The sequence below is a fragment of the Mirounga leonina genome, unplaced genomic scaffold, assembly GCF_011800145.1.
Source record: "Mirounga leonina isolate KUSES-001 unplaced genomic scaffold, KU_Mleo_1.0 Mir_115, whole genome shotgun sequence".
NCBI lineage: Eukaryota > Metazoa > Chordata > Mammalia > Carnivora > Phocidae > Mirounga > Mirounga leonina.
The window spans coordinates 64,601,249-64,621,851 of record NW_023270268.1 but is presented as its reverse complement, the minus strand read 5'-3'; the positions used below and the strand labels follow the sequence as shown (position 1 = coordinate 64,621,851).

At 35.3% G+C, this 20,603-nt stretch overlaps 1 protein-coding gene across 1 annotated transcript in view; it reads left to right on the top strand.

Annotated features, from left to right (window-relative positions):
• The first annotated feature begins 502 nt into the window (after positions 1–502).
• The window catches only part of SPATA16 (spermatogenesis associated 16), a 224,248-nt gene continuing 204,147 nt past the window's right edge, over positions 503–20,603 (top strand). Inside the window, exon 1 of the mRNA XM_034999115.1 lies at positions 503–556. The gene's annotated coding sequence lies outside the window, so the exon portion shown is untranslated. The remainder of the gene's footprint in view (positions 557–20,603) is intronic.

Below are 20,603 nucleotides of genomic sequence, written 5' to 3'. Positions count from 1 at the left end.
AGTAAAAATACTGTTCTTTAAAAAAGAAAAGATATGCAAAACTTTATAAAGTTTATGTATATCATATCTGCGTATTTATGTGTTAGAGGCCGAGAAGCAGCATGATCCATTTAATTTTTATCTATCTATTCATAGTAAAAAGACCACAAAGCTATACAATAAATGTTCTTAGTGTTTCTCTTTAGAATACAGGTAATTTTTATTTTATGTGCATATTTTTGAGTTTTCCAAATTATACTTAAGTGTCATATTACTTTTAGAATCCGAAAACAAAAATATAAACTTTTTTTTTCAAGGTTAAAAAAAAAAATCGTTCCCTATACAGAAGAGTCTCGGAGAAGCCTGAGGCTGACGCAGCTGGTGGGTGGGGCCGCTCGCGGAAGGGCGGGGTGGAGTCGCGTGGAATGTGACGTTTCAAACCTGCGCGCCTCCGCGAGCGCGCACGCCGGCGCGGCCTCAGAGCGGGACGTTTGGACCCGGGCGTGTGCAGATGAAGGCGCTGGGAGGAGTCCAGAGCTTCGCCCCGCCCCCGCTGGGCTGAGCCCAGGCTGCGTAGGTAGGAGGAGGTTCAAGTGTGCTCAGTTCCAGCTTTTTACCTTTCCTGGCTGGGTGGGACGGGAGGGGTTGGCCTTCAGGGGAAAGCTCAAGTAACTCGGGGGGAACTGGGGCTCCTTTTCTTCCTTCCCACCTGAGGAACAAGGAACGTTGTTTATAGATAATCCTAGTAAGCAGCCAAGAAATCACTTTATACGGGCAGTCAGAAGGTAGAGAATTCCAAAGTGGTTCCCTGACCCCTCAAGGACAAGCCCTATCTCATTCCCACTTTGACGAGACAGGGAAGCTAGAATCCTGTTTGATTTGAGTAACAGACTTTTTGCTGCTTTGTTTTATCCTAATTTGTATTCCTCAATCAAGTGTATAATTTGAGGATATCTACCTCTAATCAAGTGAAAGACGATGACTATCTCAGAGTCCAGGTTTTTTTTTTTTAATCATTTGTGGTATGAGCTGTTGTCTCCTTAATTCATGATATTGCTGTGGACTAAAGATACTGAATGCTACTGAGCAGGATAGAGAGACAATCTGAGCTCTCTTTTTCTAAGGCAAGGGCCATTGTCTTCCATTCACGTATTCTGTCATGCCTGGCATAAAATGTTTGATGTATGAGTGAGTGAATCAATGGATCTGTGAATGAATGTCTCTCATAAGGAGCCTACCATGCAAAGGTGGTTCAGCATGAGCAATGAAAAATAGTTGCCAACCTTGTTTAAAATTTCACATTCCTCATCTATAAAATATTTATAGGTATCAGTAAGGGTCTCCATGTTTGAAACACCAGCTAAGTGTTTGCCATTTTCAAGTAAGCACTAGTTTGAAATGAATGCATGAAAATTTATTTGTATTGATAAATTTGTTTAACCCCTTATGATTAAACTTAATGTGCTAATAATGTTATTATACACACCAAAGGGCTTTGGATCTTTCACATTTCACCAGTTAGACCCTGAATGCCATTCAGGTGCTCTCAAAAATTTTATTTCAGGCTGGGTGGACTGTTTTCCTCCAAATGGAAAAATTAATTTGATTAGGACCCAATAATAATATTTTACAGGGTTATGTTTTTGTTTTTGTTTTTTCGTGTGTGGCAGGAGCTCAAAGAGTTGTATAAAGGGAAAGGTAAATAAAGAGAGAAGAGAAAAAGAATGTACTGAAAGTGAGAGATGGGCCAGAATCCTTCAAACTGCTAACTATGTACACATTCTGTAGTTTTCTTCATTGTCTTGATTTGAATAAAGAATGGAATATTATTCTGATATGGGAGAAAGGGATACAACTGAAGGCAAGATTGTGTTGTGTAGTGTTTCACAGAGGCTTAAATAATTTTTAAGCCTCTTTTTCAAGTGCATAGAACCAACCTAAGTTGGTGAGTTGTCATGGTGTGCAACACAAGTACATAATCAAGATAGAACTGAGATTTTTTTTTGTTCCCAAAGTGGACTTTTAAGTACCTGTTCAACCCTGCTCAATCTGTTACTCATCAGTGTTATTATAACCAAATGGCTAAAACTTCCAATCTGGTCATTTTCAAAGACATTTCCAAAGAGAAATCATTTTAAAAGCTATTCAGGAAAAATAGCTTTTTATTTTTTTTGCCACTGTTCAGAATGGAAAGTAACTGCTTGTAACAGAAACTGCCCTAAATTCACAAAGTTATTCATCTTCTGAGCAGTGAAACTAGCATATCGGACATTGATTATGACTTAAAAGAAAACAACAGATGAACATGAATCCTAATCATGAGATACAGAACCTTAAACTGACCTCCAGTCATAAACCCACAGTTTATTCCTTACTGCAGTAGAATACTTTCAAATTAAGACACAATGACTAAAACCACATCTCTCTACTAAAACCATATTCTCTCTAGAATTTGACTGCAATTTGTCTTTTTTTTTTCTTTTATGTGACACATCAGTTGAAAATAGATAAATAGGTGCCCCGATAAAGATAGGCTATGGTAACAAAAGCTGTACAAACCATACACTCAAGGGTTTTTAAATCCTTTTATATCAGGGAGCCCAGAATATTGTCTCTTAACCAGTGTAAAATACATTGAGTCATCTTTCTGGAAAGTACCATTCAAGTTATAACATTTTGCACCCATGAAGAGCCTTGTTGAATTTTTTCAGGGATGTTCATACAATACTGCAGCAGTCTAGCTTAAAGATCACTAAGGAATGACTATAACTTATCACAGCTCTGGCTAAATTTAAAAATATACATGATAAAGGAGTATGATCCATGTGTCCAATAGAACATTTTCCTAATTGTCCAATTTTTTTAAATTGATGAGCAGTAACAGCAATAATAAAAATGACAATAACAATATTATAATACTTAACATTTATTGAGCACCTACTATTATCAGGCAACCTTCTTCTATTACTCTTCTCAAAAACCACATGAGGCAGATATTATCATTAACACCATTTTGTAAATGAGGAAACTAAGGATCCAATGGCCATGATCATTATCAACATCATTCTAAATTATACAATGGGAAAAACTGTTGTAAAATAAGCGTGATAGCAAAGATTCAGCTTTATCTCTACATTTTAGAAGCCTTGGGGGTACACTTATTTACATACTGTATGATGTGACATACATCTAGTATGAAATATTCAGGATTCATATATTTGAATCATTAATATTTCACAAATTTTAGGCAACTTTGAAAGGTAATTGAGCTGATTTGACACAGGATGTATATTGGAACATGTCCCTTTAACCTTGATGAGTAAAAGCTGAAGTCACATTGCAATCTATAATTGCATGACAAGTAAAAAATTGATTTAAGTAGAATAGTTTTAAGTAAATAGTCTTAAGCAGATCATTTAAAATAAAATGCTTCAGAAAGACTAGTATCATAATTACTGAACAAAAATAAAAATCACTAATACAAATCAGAGCTCTTGATTTCAATTTCTTTGCACAGGTGAATTAATTGTTCTATTTGGCTATTTACTTAAGTAAATAAGAGTTATTAAATCTTAATAAATAAAATATTGACTATTAAATAATAAATCTTGATAAATAAATACGACTTATTAAAGTAGATAAGATTTATTTATTTAAGATTTACTTAAATAAGTTGTACATGTGCCTTTCAAGAGTAAGCATTAATATATGCAACCAAAATGTAGAAAGTAATATTAAATTTCCCTTGGCAGAGGAAGGGAGTTGTATATAATTCTGTTCAAGCTGGTGTTTTTAAATGTGTTTGAAAATATAGACTTGAAAATGTTGGTCTTGCTTTACTATAGGCACCTTTAGTTGTTACTCATTAGGATGATAACTCCACATGTTAGTTTAAAAGATACTGGCACTCAACCTGGGCCTGTATTTCTCCGCTAGAATAATTTTCCTTAGGAAATTCCACATTGTAGGTGTTCATCTGATTTCACATGCGTGAATGCTTCAGTGCTCTCCCTAGTTATCACTTAAATTCCTATTAGCCAGTATAACTCAAGCAGAAGAATTCAATGCTGTCTTTAAAGATCACCTAAGTTATAGCTTGGGAAGACATTGTATTGTCATTCCCCCCGCCCTTCCCAAAAAAGCGCCCATTTAACTTGTTAGAAATCAGCTCAATTTTGTTAATGTGAAGGTGTTAGGAATAAAACTGTGACATAATAACCACTTCACGCCTGTTGAGGAAACATTTGGAAACCTAAGTTTCAATTGTTTAAAAAAAAAAAAAAGGATTGCAATAGCCCATGGCCTCCACAGTCAGCTCTCAGTATATATTCCCAGGCTGACCATACCTAGTTTCTACTTTAGGAAGATGTGTGTGTACATGCATGTGTGTTGAAAGTCCATGGAATCCTACTCAGAGAAGGAGAATAGAGGAAGTAACACATTGAAGACATGTAAATCTCCTTAAGTACTAGAGGCAAGGCTTAATTAAACATTCTCAAAAGTTCAGATCTCAGTTAATGTCCGCATCTTTTATATTCACTAATGTAGTTAACAGTGAAGGGAACATCCTGTTAAACATGAGGGTCATTATCAGCCTAAGGGACAAGACTTGATATACATTAAAAATGACACAATTTATGAATTTATACATTTCAACCTATGTACAGAATCCCTTCAGATGTTGCCCATACATTCACTGACAAATTCCATAAATGTAGAAAAGTACAGATAATCTGCAGTTCATAGAAGCCTTATCTTCTCATGCAGTTGCCATTTTCCCCCTTTTCCTCGCAGAGATTCTATCTTCCATGGGCCTTCATGTTACTGTGTTGTTACAGAATTTGTTCAACTACTACCCATACTAAACTGGTCATCTGGCTTTGTTCTTGTCTTCCAATGGCAGATGACTACCTCTGTTTTCCACTTATCTTTCCATCTCCCTAATTCCCAATATTTTTTTATTCCTTCAAATCTTTCTGATCTAAAATTTGCTCTCAAGAATAATGGGATGGCATTGGGGGTGAGGGTGGGGGGAGAGAGCTGTAGTTTGAAAAAAACCCTCCTGTCCTCACTATTGACACATCCTTCTTCCCTCCTTTTCCTTAGAATTGAGTGTTAACTGAAATAAGGTTGGTCCTGAGGTCATTGATCTGGTCATCAGATCATCATACTTACCAGTTAGGATAACAAACAGTTGTAGGGAGTTTGGATCATGAGTGAGCAAGCACAGAGGGTTTTCTTTTTCTTTAACCATAACTAAATTTTAAAAAGTTATGATATTGATAGAAAAAAACTGCTGCATGTCCAATGTAGTTTATTTAGGAAATTTAGGGGCTTCAGAAAACCATAACCTCTTCCACTCAACCCACCATACACACAGTCTAATAATTTTCAATCCACTTGCATGAACTTCATTTCATTTGTTTTGTGTGGTTGTGCATTTTGCAGAAAAACACCTCCTATCAAATTCTTCTTCTGCATTATCACTCTTACTTACAGACAATGCAGAGATCATAGGTGGGATAGTAGAGGACATGTGTTTAGGAAAGTCTTGCTTTAGGAAAACTCAGTTTTTGATATGTGAAATTTCAAGCTGTCCTGGCCTGCCATTTTCTTAATGTAAAACTTTTAATGATGTATAACGTATATTTAATAAAGTACACAAATTGTAAATGTATGGCTTAATATAGGTAGATGGATAGAAATAGATGAATAGATAGATGATAGATAGATGATAGAGAGATAGATGATAGGTGATAGATAGATGATAGATAGATGATAGATACATACATACATACATACATACATACATACATACATACATAAATAGATAAAAATGGTGATATCAGTAAGCCCCAGGACCTCCCTCCTGGCCCATTTCAGTTACTAAGTGCCCTCTCAAGGGTAACCACTACTGTGACTTCTAACACCACAAATTAGTTTTGCCTGCCTTTGACACTTTTAAAAATAAATTATACAGTGCATATTCTTTTGTATCACTCAACATTTTACTTGTAAGATTCTTTCATGTGGAAGCTTATAGTTAGAGTTCATTTATTCCACTGCCATATAATATTTTTTCATTGTATAAATATACCACCATTTATGTATCTTTTCTACTGTTGATTGGGATTTGGAATATTTTTAATGTTTTATTGTTATGGATAGTGCTACTGAGAACATTCTTGTCCATGTGTACTTTTCAGCATAAGAATGCATTTCTGCTAGGCTTATAGGAGGAAAAAAGATTACCCAGACATAGAGTATAGGAGGAAGTAGATGCTGCCAGTTTTCCACAGTGGTTGTACAAATTTGCATTCATATAAGCCATATGTAATAGTTCCAGTTACATAATGTACTTTCCAACACTTGGTATTGTCTGTCTTTTTTATTTTAGTCATTCTGGTGGATTTGTGGTTGCATCTAACCTGGAATTTCAGTTTGCATGCCCTTGATGACTAATGAAGTTGGCAACTTTTTAATAAGTTTATTGACCATTTGGAAATCCTCTTTTATGACATGTCTACACATCTACTAAAAGTTTTGGTCCATTTCTCTACTGGATTGTCTGCCTTTTTCATATTGATTTATAGAAGTCCTCCATATATTCTGAATATGAGTCCATGTCAAATATATGTATTATAAATATTTTCTCTTATTCCATGAACTGCCTTTTTTTCATTTTCTTCATGGTAAATTTTGATGAACAGGAGTTATTACTTATAACATATTCCAATTTATTACTTTTTGTGTCCTGCCTAAGAAATTTTTGCTTACCCCAAAGTCATGAAAATATTTTATTTCTAAGAACTTGATTTTTTTTTAACACTTAGTTTTTCAATGTATTTGGCATTGATTTTTGCGTATTATGTAAGGTAGGAGTCAAATTTATTTTTCCCTTTTGACTTAGCCAAGTGCCATTGATTAAAAAGACCATAATTTCCCTCATTTCATGGTAGGGTCACTCTTCTCATAAATTAACTGATCGTTTATATGTGTATCTATTTCTGGGCTTTTTATTCTGTTCAAGTGGTCTAATTGTTTATCCTTGCATCAAAACCATAATGCTTTGGGGTGCCTGAGTGGCTCAGTCATTAAGCATCTGCCTTCGGCTCAGGTCATGATCCCAGGGTCCTGGGATCCAGTCCTGCATTGGGCTCCCTGCTCCGCGGGAAGCCTGCTTCTCCCTCTCCCACTCCCCCTGCTTGTGTTCCTGCTCTCGCTATCTCTCTCTCTGTCAAATAAATAAATAAAATCTTTAAAAAAAGAAAAAAGAAAAAAGAAAAAAAAGATAGTACTTTAATTATTGTAGCTTTATAATAATTCTCAATAGTTCTTAATATCGTTTAAGTGCTCCAGCTTTGTTTTTCAAATTTATCTCAACTATTCTTGGCCCTTTGTATTTCCATATAAAATGAGAAGTTTGTTGTGGCTTGACTTACAATTAAGCTATGTTCAATTTTGGTAAAGGTTTCAGGTACATTTGGAAAAGAATGCACATTCTGATGTTCTTTGATGCAGGATTCTACATATTATCAATTAGGTCCAGTTCGTTACTTGTGTTACCCAGAACTTCTATGTCCTTAAAAGGTTTTTTTTTTTTTTTCTTTTTCTTTTATTTCATTTTTTTTAGAAGGGGTGGTCTGAAATTCAATCAGCTATTGAGAAAGGTGTGTTAAAAATTTTTACTATGATTGGAGGTTTGTCAATATCTCCTTTTATTTCTGTTAATTTTTTGCTTTATGTATTTTAAAGTCATGTTATTGACTGAATACAGATTTAGAATTGTACTATCGTTTCCTAGTCTAATCCCCTTTTTGTATAAAATACCTTGTATCAGTTAAGCTACAGTCAGAAAACAGAAACTACAGATTTACTACAAAGAATTGTTAACTGAATTAAATAGTGGCTAACTACAAAAGAGTAGAAAGAGAACTGCAAGGATTATAGAGGTAGGACCCACTGCAAGCAGGCTACTCCTCTTAGAGCTTTCCAGAAAAGGAATGTGGAACCTTAGAGGAGGTGCTGCAAGGCTAAGAGTGTAGCTGCCCCTAGAATTCACTGCCCACAAACAGTAACTAAAATGAGATTCCCTTGCCTGGAAAATGGGTGAAGAGTGAGGACGTGGTGAAGAAACTTGATAAAAGGACACCTTTGCTTAACTGTAAGGGCCACAACAGCAGAGGTAAATGCTGCCTGGACTCTTGCAAAATGCTGCCTGGATCCACTGGCTGCTACTGGCTGAAACAAACACTAGAAGGAAGAGTCCTTTCTTTTGCAGCTTTGCAGTGTTTCTCTAGTACCCTCTATTGGTAGTCAGCTGGAAAAAGAGAAATGTAGTATGTAGAATTCAATTCCAGTAAATACAGGGTAAAGAGTATTTTGGAGTTAGGAAACAATAAATTATTAACTAGCAGACCTTTTTTATGTCAAGTAATGTCCCTTCCCATAAAGTCTACTTTGATAGGAGTTAAGAGTCATCCCATTCTCCTGGTTGATGTTTCCATGCTGTATCCTTTTGCATAGTTATATTTTCAACTTTCCTGTGTTCTTATATTTAGGGTGTATCTATCATAAGCAGAATATAGCTGGGGTTTATATTTTTTCCAGTGTGGTAATTTTAGACTCTTAATTAGAATATTTAGTACTTTTAAATCTAAAGTAATTATTGCTACATCTTGGTTGATATCTACCATATTGTTACCTGGTTTTTATTTGATCATTTTTCTTTTGTTTCTTGCCCCTTTTTTTGATTAATCAAAAATATTTAATTTTTTCCTGATTAGTTAGTTATACAGTCTTTTACTATTCTTCAACATTTATCCCCAAAATTAGAATACGAATCCTTGATTTATTACAATCTAATACGGATGATTTTTCTTACCAAATTCTTACTAATTTTAGAATATTAGAATTCTTTAATTCCATTTACTTTTTCCCATCTTTTGTATCATCATTGCCATACTTAATTCTGCATACATTTTAAACTTGGTAGAAACATTTCTGTTATTGTTTTATGTCAATTGACAGTCAATATTCATTTTTATGTATATATTCTCATATATATATATATATATATATATATATATATATATATATATATATAAATGCTTACTTTTACAATTATTCTTCATTCCTTACTGCAATTCATCCTTGTTTCTTCTTCATTCTCACTCTGTGCTCCTTCTGGGGTCCAACTACACTGCTGTTAGACTTTTTCACTGTGTTCCACATTTCTCCAAAGTTCTTTCCTATGTTTTTCATTATTTTACTTTTCTGCTTAAATTCAGATATTTTCTACTGGCTCCTTGAGTTTACTAATTCTGTCTTCTATTGCATATAAAAATCAGTTCATTTAATCCACGTAATGAGTTAATCTCAGTGTATTTCTCAGTTCTAGAATTTTTATTTGATCCTTTTTTACAGATTCTAATACTCTGGTAAAATTCTTTATCTTGTCGCCCTCTATTGTTTTGACTATTTTAGAGTTATTTTAAATTTCTTAGCTAACTCCAATATCATGTTTATCTATGAATGCATTTCTGTTTTCTACTTTTTCTTTCGGTTTCTTGATTATGTTATACTGGGGAGTCTGGGGGGCATACTTAATCATTTTTTAGTAAAGATTGACTATTATATATAGAATATTATAGAGGATTCAGATGTACCTTCCTCCATAATGAATTCATGCCTCTCTTCACTAAAAATATTAGTGGATAATTAATACACAATCCGTTTCTAGATAACATGATAATTCATCATAATTTAATCATGAACTGTTCCATGTTGAGGCTGGGTTGAAGCCCTGGAAAGAGTCTACCTCCACCTCTGGTTCACTCTGGTTCTCAAGAATTTTCAGCTGAAAGTCTGATGTTTCTCTAAGGCCCTTCCTCCTGCAGGTCCTGTCTCACAAGACTGCCAAATTTTGCACTGCTTTTTAGAGTCTTTCCACTTAGGTCTTCAGCATTCTGCCCTGTGAAGCCCCAGAAATTGGCATTTTTTTGAAATGATAAACTTCTCTGTGTTTGAGGCCCCTCAGATATCTACCCAAAGCTGTGCTGGTTTTTTATCACCCAAGATTCTCCTTCCTTAGTTGCAATGCTGAGATTCTCAGTTCCCTCCCTATGCCCAATTGACAAATGCCCCCAGGATAAAAATGGCTGTAAAAGTCACTTCAGTGTAGAATTTATACCCTCTCCATTTCTCATTGCCTCCCTAGCATCCTAGTACACTCAAACAATTTGGTATTTTATACTATTTTTCTGTTTGTTCTCCAGAAAAGTTCTGATCTGCTACAAACTACTTCCCTCTGCCATAGCAGAAGCTAACATGTAACCAAATAGTTTGATACATTTTGGCAGATTCAGATTGTGAAAATTACTAATTTAAAAAGCATGGCTTTATTTTAAGTTTGATACACATCAAAATTTTTTTCCAGGTAGTTCTTTTGACTTCATGGTTCTCTTTTTCAGAGATTAATTAGGAAAATATTAGTGGATAATTAATATACAATCCGTTTTCAAATATTTCTCAATTCCAGAAACCTGTAAATCTTCATTAAGTTAATTTAAACCTGATTGGAAAAGTAAAAAATATATTTCTAAACAATTTTTATATCTCCTCTATCTTAATTCTAAAATTAATTTCTCTCTCAGACAAATGCATTTCTGCAAAATAAGTATCATTACTTATACCAGAAAAAAATCAAAGAAATCTTCAAATAATAATACAAAAAAACTGTAGTAGGAAGCAATTAAATGATTATTTTTCTTTTTTCTTTTTTTTTTTTTTTTGATGAGGGGGAGAAGGGGCAGTTTAGTGTGTATGGTAGGGGAGGCCCAGAGAGCCCTCTTTGCCCCCTTTACCCCCTTTTTATCTCCCAGAGGAAAGTAGAGGGAAGCTGGCTATACTTTGAAATGAGGCTATGTGTTTCAAACCTGGGAATGGGTAAGAGGGGATCTGTGCTTTGAGCAACCTGAGCCAGAGGGAGAGAGGTATTGGTGGCATGAAGGGAAGATGCATGGTACTTATCAAATTGTACTTTTCATTGGGAAAAAAGGCAACAGCCAACAGTAGCTCAGAGGCTTGTAAACTGAGCTGCTGGCTTCAACAAGGGAGGCAATGAAGTCAAATTAAATATAAAAGAGTTATTTGTGCAAAAATAAATATATACAGGATCTAAAGAGTTCTGTTTGAAAATACTTCATAATTATATCATCTTTAGTAAAATATCAAGCTGGAAATCTTAAAAAGAATCAGGTAAACCCTACTTTGACTTGAATGTTTATGTGAAATGGCTTGGCATACATAGATCTCTCTCTCTCTCTCTCTCTTTCTCCTCCCTGTCAGGTTCTGTGGTAAATGCGATACAACATTATGCCATTAATCCTTAGGCAAATCATGTCAACAATCTTATCCAACAGTTTCTGAAGTGTTAAAAATGACCCTTTATTCTTCAACTTGTAAGGGGAAGGACAGCTTAGGGATTATTAAATTGAAATGCAGTGTAAACATATTTTAAAATATTATAATGACAACAGTGATGTTTTATTATATAATATATTGGGAGATTAGGGGATTTCTATGTTTACTTTCTATCTATCTCCACCACTCCAAAGGTACTTTACAGGGACTTATAATGATTTTTTTTAATTATTTTATTTTATTTTTTTAAAGATTTTATTTATTTGAGAGAGAGAGAGCACAAGAGGGGGTAGGGTCAGAGGGAGAAGCAGACTCTCCGCCGAGCGGGGAGCCTGATGAGGGACTCAATCCCGAGGCTCCGGGATCATGACCTGGGCCGAAGGCAGTCGCTCAACCAACTGAGCCACCCAGGCGCCCCAGACTTCTAATGATCTTAGTTGAAAATAAACATCCAGTTCAGCCTGAGGGGGAAATAATTTAGAAGCAGTCTCATCTTCATGCCTCAGGTTCTACTTGTGAGGTAAGAGTGGCGATTATTAATTATTCATTCACTATCTGTAGTGTACCCATTTTATGAATCATGCAGTATTTGGGTGGGTATGTATGATAACAGTGGAAAGTAGGTGAGCTATCTCTATTTGTGATTGGTGTCCTCTTATTTTACTGACTACTCTCCAGGACACAAAATCCTCAGGGAGCAAATGTCTTGAGATTCATTTTGTGTGTGTGTGTGGAAATATTAATTGCCAACTTGTGAAATATAGGGAGAAAAATTGTGTGTGTGTATGCATATAAACAGTTTCACAATGCAAAGCAAAGCACTTATAATTAAACATTACTAGTATATTTATGTGTAAACATTATTATGTTTGGAATTTGTTCATGATTTAGTATATACACTATATTTAACAACTGTCCTTTGTAAAGCACTTATTATGTGCCAGATGATGCATTAAAGCCTAACACATGTTGTTTTGTTAATACTTCAATCATCCCTATAAGGAATGAATTCATCTTCATGTTTTAAGGATGAAGAAACAAAGATCCATCAAAGTTAAGTAGTCTCTTCAGCAAGAAATAGAGTTAGGATTTGAACCCATATCTCTTCAAGTCTAAAAGACATGTTTTGTCCTCTATGCTACTTTAATTCTTAAGCTTGGAACACCCTCCCACGAAAGCCAGAAAGCGGCTCTGATCTCTTGTTCCCAAGCTTCCATGAAGCACAAGCCATTTTATTTATCTTTGTAATCCCCCAGCTATTAATCCAGTATTTTCACCTTGTAGGAACTCAACAAGTGCTTTTTTTCTAAATGGATGACTGAATGTCTACCAATAATTCATCCTTATAAACTTAGTTTGGGGGAAGGTGAGTGTATAGACCTGAGAATGTTTCTTGGGCATCAACAGCTAATACAGCCTCTGTCTTCCTGGCAGTCTGCTTCATCAGTGCCAACTCAGGTACCAGTTTTACCTCAGCAAAAGAAAGCATACAAATGCATTGGCCCGGGGCCAGCATGGTCACCAGACCACTGTGTCAGACTCCCCTGGAATAGACTGACCATGAGCATGCTTAGGGCACCAGCCAAATAGCATTACCCAAAAATAGGTTCCTGGAAAAATTTGGTCTAGCATTTAATATTTCAAAAAAGCAATTATCATGATAATATTTGAACATTGTTGAACATCTGAAAATTTTATTTTATAGTTTGGTATTGTTTTTACTAATACTTTTAATTATTTATGTATTTGTCTTACTAATACTTTTTTAAAAAAGTATTTAAAAAAGATTTTATTTATTTATTTGTCAGAGAGGGAGAGAGAGAGCACAAGCAGGGGGAGCGGCAGGCAGAGGGAGAAGCAGGCTCCCCACTGAGCAGGGAGACTGATGCAGGACTCTATCCCAGGACCCTGCGATCATGACCTGAGTAGAAGGCAGACACTTAACCGACTGAGCCACCCAGACATCCCATTTTACTAATACTTTTAATTTCAGGTGGTAGGAGGATGAAGTGGGAGAGTCAGGAGGTGGTGCATATAAGTAACCATATTAATGCTTTGGACTTCTGGTATTTCTATTATAGCCCTTCTCTGCTTGTTAAATATACAGATACCTGTGCATCTACCCCAGACCTAGTGAATCAAATCTGTGGGTCCTGGAACCTAAGAGGCCTCAGCGGATTCTGGTGAATACTAACAGGATCTCCACTGAATCATAAACTCTTTGAGCAGAGGTGATCTCTGGTTCATCCCATGCTGACACAGATCATGACAGAGAGTAGCTGCTTAGTCAATCATGAATGAATAACTGAATGAATTAATGAATTCATAAAAGGTAGATTTTTTTAAAGTCACCACTGTTTAATCTACCCTTTTCTTGCCTACTGAATGCAATGAGTTTTTATTTCCAACTAATGAAGACACTATGTTCTTAACAAATAAATGTCGATTACATTTAAAGTAATGTGGATGTGATAGAAATCTAGAACCAGAGCCTACAGACCAACTTCAAGTGTACTGTTGCCACCAAATGGGGATGTGCCCTCTCTGGCCCTTATCTTCAAAATGAAGGAATCGGAGTAGGTGTGCCCTGTGATTCCCTTCCATTGCTCAAAATTCAGTTTTCATATTTTAAAATGTTTTAAAATAAAGCAGTCTCTATTATTTAAATATTTTTGTACACTTTTACTTAATTTGTATTTCTTGAAAGCACAGGTTTTACTTTTTTTTTAAAAAAATGAGGATATATAAAGTCAAGAAACAATAGAGTATTTCAGAAAAAGGCTAAACATGGTTTTATCAAAACTTCTGTGGTGGTCAACCCTCTGTCTAAGCATTGTAGTAGTACTGTAAATTGGGAAAAGAAAAATCACCATTTTGCAATCATCATCATTAAGACTGGTCAGTCAAAAATCATCAGTGGATGCTAAATTGGGAGAGAGAAGTTTGATGAGGAGCAGAATGATTGCATGGTCTCAAAGTGTCTCCCCAGAGGCTGCTCTTAAGTTGCCACAGGGAAATCTAACATCTTGACCAGGTGATTAAAACAGACATCACCAAAGAAAAGCAAGTGAACTTTGTGTGCCTTCTAATGTGATACCTAGAGAAAGACATGACATCATTCTGTAGTATTCTGACTAGGTATGCTTAACCTGAATCTAATCATGTAGAAATATCAGACAAACCCCAACAGAGGTAGATTCTATAATCTGTTCAAAAATGCCAGTGCCATGGAAGACAAAAATAGGCTGGGGAACTGTTCCAGAGCAAAAGAAACTGAAGAGACATTACAACTATATGCAATACATATCTCAGACTGAATCTTATAGTGGAGGAAAAAATACTAAAAGGACATTATCAAGACAACTGACAAAACTGTAATCAGGACTGTAGATTAGACAACAGTATTGTATCAGTATTAAAGTCAATTAATTTGATAATTATATTGTACATAAGATAAATATTACTTATCTTAAGAAATGTGCACTGAAGTAATATGGGGTAATGAGGCATGATGTATACAACCTACTCACAGATGACTCCAAAAGAATAACTAATGAACGTATATATGTGTGTGTGTGTATCTGTCTATACCTGTCTCCACTACTCTAAACACACAAACACACACATTAGGGAGAGAATTATGAATGTAGCCAAAATGTTTAAAATTGTTGGCAAATATTGATAAAGGGCAATTGAGAGTTCTCAATATTATTCTTACAACTTTTCCATAAGTATAGAATTATTTCCAATACAAAGTTGGGTTTGTTTTGTTTTGTTTTGTTTTGCTTTTTTAAGATACATTTCCCACTTCTAGGTAGATTTAACTTTAAAATATGCTTGAGAACAATTAAGTAATTTAAGGTGTAGGTCAAAAGATAGGAAATCTTCATGGTTACTGTTTAATTTTGTGACTCTGTAAACAAAGCCCTGAAGTATCCAATATATGTTTTTTCATTTGGAAACGCAACTGTGACAACAATTCACTTTGTGTAGTGGTAGGGGGCAGTGGGGTGAGGTAGAAAGAATTCTGAGAGCTGCAAGATATGGTTTATAAGCACTGATTTGCCATGTGACCATGAGCAGGTCATTTCACCTGCCCAAGATTCCATTTCTTCATCAGCAAAATAAGATTTGAATATGTTAAAAGGCTTTCCTCCTACAATTCTGAGTTATAGTTTAAGAAATAAAATGTGAAAATCTAAAAATTAAAAACTGACCAACAGAATTAAAGAGGTGACCAAAGTTAAAGGGAAAAGAATTTCTTTACACACCTATATAGCCTCAGCCTTGTAAATAAATAGAAACTTGGATCACTATTATAAAAGAACAGAGCAATGTTTGCAAAGAAACAGAACAAAATTTGAACAGTCTCTCAGGTGTCCATGAATTTGGCGGGATGATTGCATTTATGTTTCAAAAAGAAATGTGGCTGGGGTGCCTGCCTGGCTCAGTTGGAAGAGCATGTGATTCTTGATCGGGGTCTTGAGTTTGAGGCCCACATTGGGTGCAGAGATTACTAAAAAAATAAATAAATAAACTTTTAAAAAATGTTGCCAAAGGTCTGTGAGGTACACCAAAATATCACTTCCCCTGCCTTTATATTCCTGCCACAGCAAATGAATTATTATTTTTACAAACAAATTAGATTAAAGAATTTAGAGAAGTATAGACATGTCTTCATGGACTGCACTTATAAAGATAGCAAGTTGTATCATTATCACTTTACCAAAAAGGCCTTATTTTTCTAATGCTTTTGGTTCTGTATGAGCCATACTTTATGTCAACAAAGAATCAAAAAATAATTATTTATTCCCTAACAATGATTAAACTAGAAGAGACCAGGGTTGGTGTGTCATAAATATTGTTGACTTAAAGTAGCAAACAATAAAAATTTTAGGAAAGGAAAGAAAAGAAAAAAGGGAAGGAAAGGAAAGGGAAGAAAAGAAAGGAAAAGAAAAGAAAAGAGAAAAGAAAAGAAAAGAATCAGGATGTCACAGTGCCTGGAAAAGCTTTCAATGGTGAAGTCCATTTTTAAAAAGCTGCCTTCTATTCAGGTGACTTTCAGCTAAACTGTCTAAGCTTTTGTAATGCGGTGCAGCAAGTGGGAAAAAAAGATAATTTTGAATTCTTCATTAAATGTGCAATAAGATACAATCTTCCATTTGTTCGATCAAGAAATATTTATTATGTACGTACTGTATGTCAAGCACATTCTGAATATATAGCAATGAACTAGGTATACAAGATTGCATTCCCTCACAGAGTTTATATGCTGGTGGAGGAAGACAGATACTCATGAAACATATGTAAGTAAACATCACTGTGATAAGTGATATGGAGAGGTTAGAAATAGATATATGACTGGGGGTGGGTGGTTACTTTAATTCATCAGAGAAGGTTTCTTTGGGAACAGACATTTAAGCTTTGATCTGAGTAGCATGAAACACAATGAAGGAAATACTCCAGTGCAACTAGTACAAAGCTCTGAGATGGGAATGTACTTGCTAAATTAGCAGAATAGAATGAAAGCGAGGTGGCTGGAACATAGTAGAAAATGGAGGAAAGTTGCAATGAATTTTCAGAGAGAGCAGAAGCATAAGGGATGTGTATTCTATTCTAGGTGTTACGGGTAGCCCTTGAAAGGTTTTAAGCAGAAAAGTGGATCTGATTTTCATTTAAAAGGATGATTTGGACTGCTGTTATATGAGGAAGAAATTGTAATAATGTAGACAGGAGATCTTGGGGCCTGGAGGAAGTTATTGTCATGGATATACAAAGAGGTGGAACTTTGAAAGAAAGAGTCCACAGGACCTGATGATGGATTGGAGGATGGAGGGTAAGTGAAAGAAAGGAGTCAAAGACAACTTGTAAAGTTCTGTCCAACCAGATAGAATGTGGGGGGTGGGGGGAGCATATACTGGAATGGGGAAGACTAGAAGAAGGGGCAATTTGAGGGAATGAAAATGAAGAGATTTGTTTTGGCCTTAATTTTAAGATGCAAATTAGACAATTCAAGTAGAGATGTCACATAGACAGTTGGGTCTACAATTTTAAAATTCAGGGAGTCTGTAGGGCTAGAGTTGTAATGCTAGGAGTTAAGAGCATTTGATGGAATCTGAAGCTATAGGACTGGACAAATCACCTGAGGAGAGAATGTAGTTGGAGAAAACAAGTGGCTCCAGCTCTCAGGTGGAATATAAGAGGAAGAGCCAACCAGGAAGACTGAGAATAAGTGGCCAGTGAAATAATAAGAAAATAGAAAGAGCATGGTGTCATAGAAGATGAGAAAAACGTGTGCTGAGAGAGTGTCACCTGTGAAGAGTGCTGCTGGGAGGTCTGGCAGATGAGGGCCTAGAGTCAGCACCAGGAAAGTCATGGAGGACCAGTAGAAGAGATGCCTTTTTAAAGTTTTTTCTTTTTTTTTAATTTGAATATAGTTGACACACAATGCTACATTAGTTTCAGGTGTACAACATAGTGATTCAACTTTTCTGTATGTTATGCTCCGCTTGCCACAGTGTAGCTACCATCTGTCACCATACAAAGCTATTACAATATCACTGACCATATTCCCCTATTATTTCTTTGTACAAGAGCAATCTTAATGGAATGGTAGGGACTGAAGCCTGAAGAGAGTGGCTTGGGAAGAGACTATGTGATGAAAAAGCAGATGCAGAGAATATAAAAAATTATCTTCAGTCATTTTGCAGTGAATGGGAGAAGCAACAGGGGATAGTGGCAGGAAGATGTGGAGGCAAGGGAGTTTGCTTGTTTGTTTTTCTTAAAAGTATTGCTAGGTTAGTGTGCATATCAACAGGATTAAGCAAGAAAGGAAAGGGGGATATGGAAAGGTGATAATTGCAAGAGCACAGTCATTGAGAGGATGGAGACATGGGATCCAGACAAAAGGTTTTAGCTTTTGAAAAAGCAAAGGGATATCCAGGGATGCTGCTTGTCTAATTACCTCACCTCTTCTCTTAATTTATGTTCCATTACATAAATTATCTCATTTGATTCTCACATAATTCTCGCATATACAATCATTCCCATTTCCAGAAGAGGAAAATAAAGTTTAGAGAAGTTGGATAATTTCTCCCAGAACATTCAGTTAATAGACAATAAATCTAGAATTCAAACTTTCTTGCAACTCCAACCTGAATGCTCTTTCTACTACATAATACCTTGATAAACCACCTTTCTAAAGCTTTCTCCAATGCAACATGGCAGATATGCACAGTGTATCACATACAAAGAAGGACAATTGCTTTAATGCCATTATTCCGATTTGGTGACTTAGTGATCAGTAAATTGGTAATTTCAAGTTTGAAATTCCTGGAATCTGCTCATGTGGAAGTTTAATGTCCAATGTCCACATCATTGTTTTCTGAATTGAATGACTGCTAGAATATAACAAAGCCACACTTATACTTGCAACTAACCAGCTAGCTAATGAACGAAATCTAAAATCTAATGCTTTTCTCAACAAATATGGTTCAGATACTTGCTAACCAGAAATTGCCAATTCATTTTGTTACCATTTTAAATGGAGTTCTTAGGCAATAAAAAGGCAGTAAAGTTAAATTCCTGGTTATTAAATTTTTTAAAAAGTAGGGGAAATACAAATTCCAATCGAATGATGGTGCATTGCAGAGGAATTTATAATCCTATCATTCAAAAGGTATGGAATTTGACATTGGATGTCCTGGGTTCAAGTCTTAGATAGGGTAAACTCTCTTGGCATCTCTTTCAAGTTGCTCAATCTTTTGGTTTCCTCATTAGTAAAATGAGGGTAGTAATGCTATGCAAAAGGGTTGTGAGAAACATAGGATAATCCAGTGAGGTAACTTGGTAAACCTGGAGTACCTGTTGGCTGCTATTATCATTTATATAGTACTACATAGTGTGTTTTATTTTGTATTTCTTAACAAGCTTTGTGAGCCAAATTTACTCTCCCTTCTGATATTGATGAGCTATTCCTTATGGGGTACTTGGATAAAAAAGAAGAAAATTGCCTGCAGAGATACACCTCTCATCCTGCCTATTCTAAAAAGCAAATCTCTTGAAACTGTCTCAGTCACATTTTCCCACAGAAGCATGTCCATTATTGCTACCATAGTACTCACTTCAGCCACCCACTCATTTGAATAACAAATGTGCATTGAGGGCCTGTTATACTCCAGGCTCTGAAGGAACTAGACATAGGCTAGTAAAAGGATTGTGACACATTTCCACTTCTCTAGTAGTTCACAGTGTAGTAAGAGAGTGTCACCTCTGTATAAATTTGTTTATCTATACATCCCTCCTCCCCATACTCCACCTCTACCTCCAGCTATGAGCTCTAGAATGCCAAGACCCTGTCTTGGTCATCTTTAGTTTCCTTTTTATTACTTATTACAATTTGTTGCTCATAGTAGGTGTTCAATAAATAATCATTGAATCGAAGAAATATTTTTAATGTATTTTTTAAAATACCAAGGTGTACTAGTGGACTAACAAGCAAGATGGTTTTTCTCATAATGTTTCTCTGGTTACATTTAACAGCAAGTTAAAATTAGATCCTTTTCTTTTTTTTAAGAAAGAAAACCATAGCAACTGTGATGTTGAATGTTTCGGAGAGCACATTTTTAAGGATTTCCTTTTTCTGAATTGCCTATGTTTGAGGTGCCTATTTTAATCGAAATTCTAATAAATAATTTGTAGTACTAATAGCCATATAAACCACTGATTGTATTGATGAAGCAATGGAAACTACCACATAGAACAGAATGCTTGATAAAATGCTTGAAGAAAAAAATTAATGTGTTGAAAAGTCACTGGATATATTTAAATGGTTACTCCCTGGAAATGGTTGAACATTAACCTCTCTTTGTTTCTTGTACCTGTATTTAGTATAAAACCTTGAAAATTGTTCTAACGTTTCATATAAATATTTGCCGGAGATCTTTTTTTTTTTTTTTTTTTTTTTAAGGCATGTCTCTATGAGGAAATCAATTTTACAGTGCTGTCTTCTAAATTAAACAATGGGCATTTTTACAGAATGTTATCAGTGAATACTTCTTTGACATATATAATGATTGTCTAATAGATTTCTCTAAAAGTATTTTTATTGAAGTAATGATTAAAGTATAACTCAGTGCCTCAGGAACACTGACTAATGTCATGTTAATCAACTTGACTATTAAAAAAATGAAGAGGTTGAT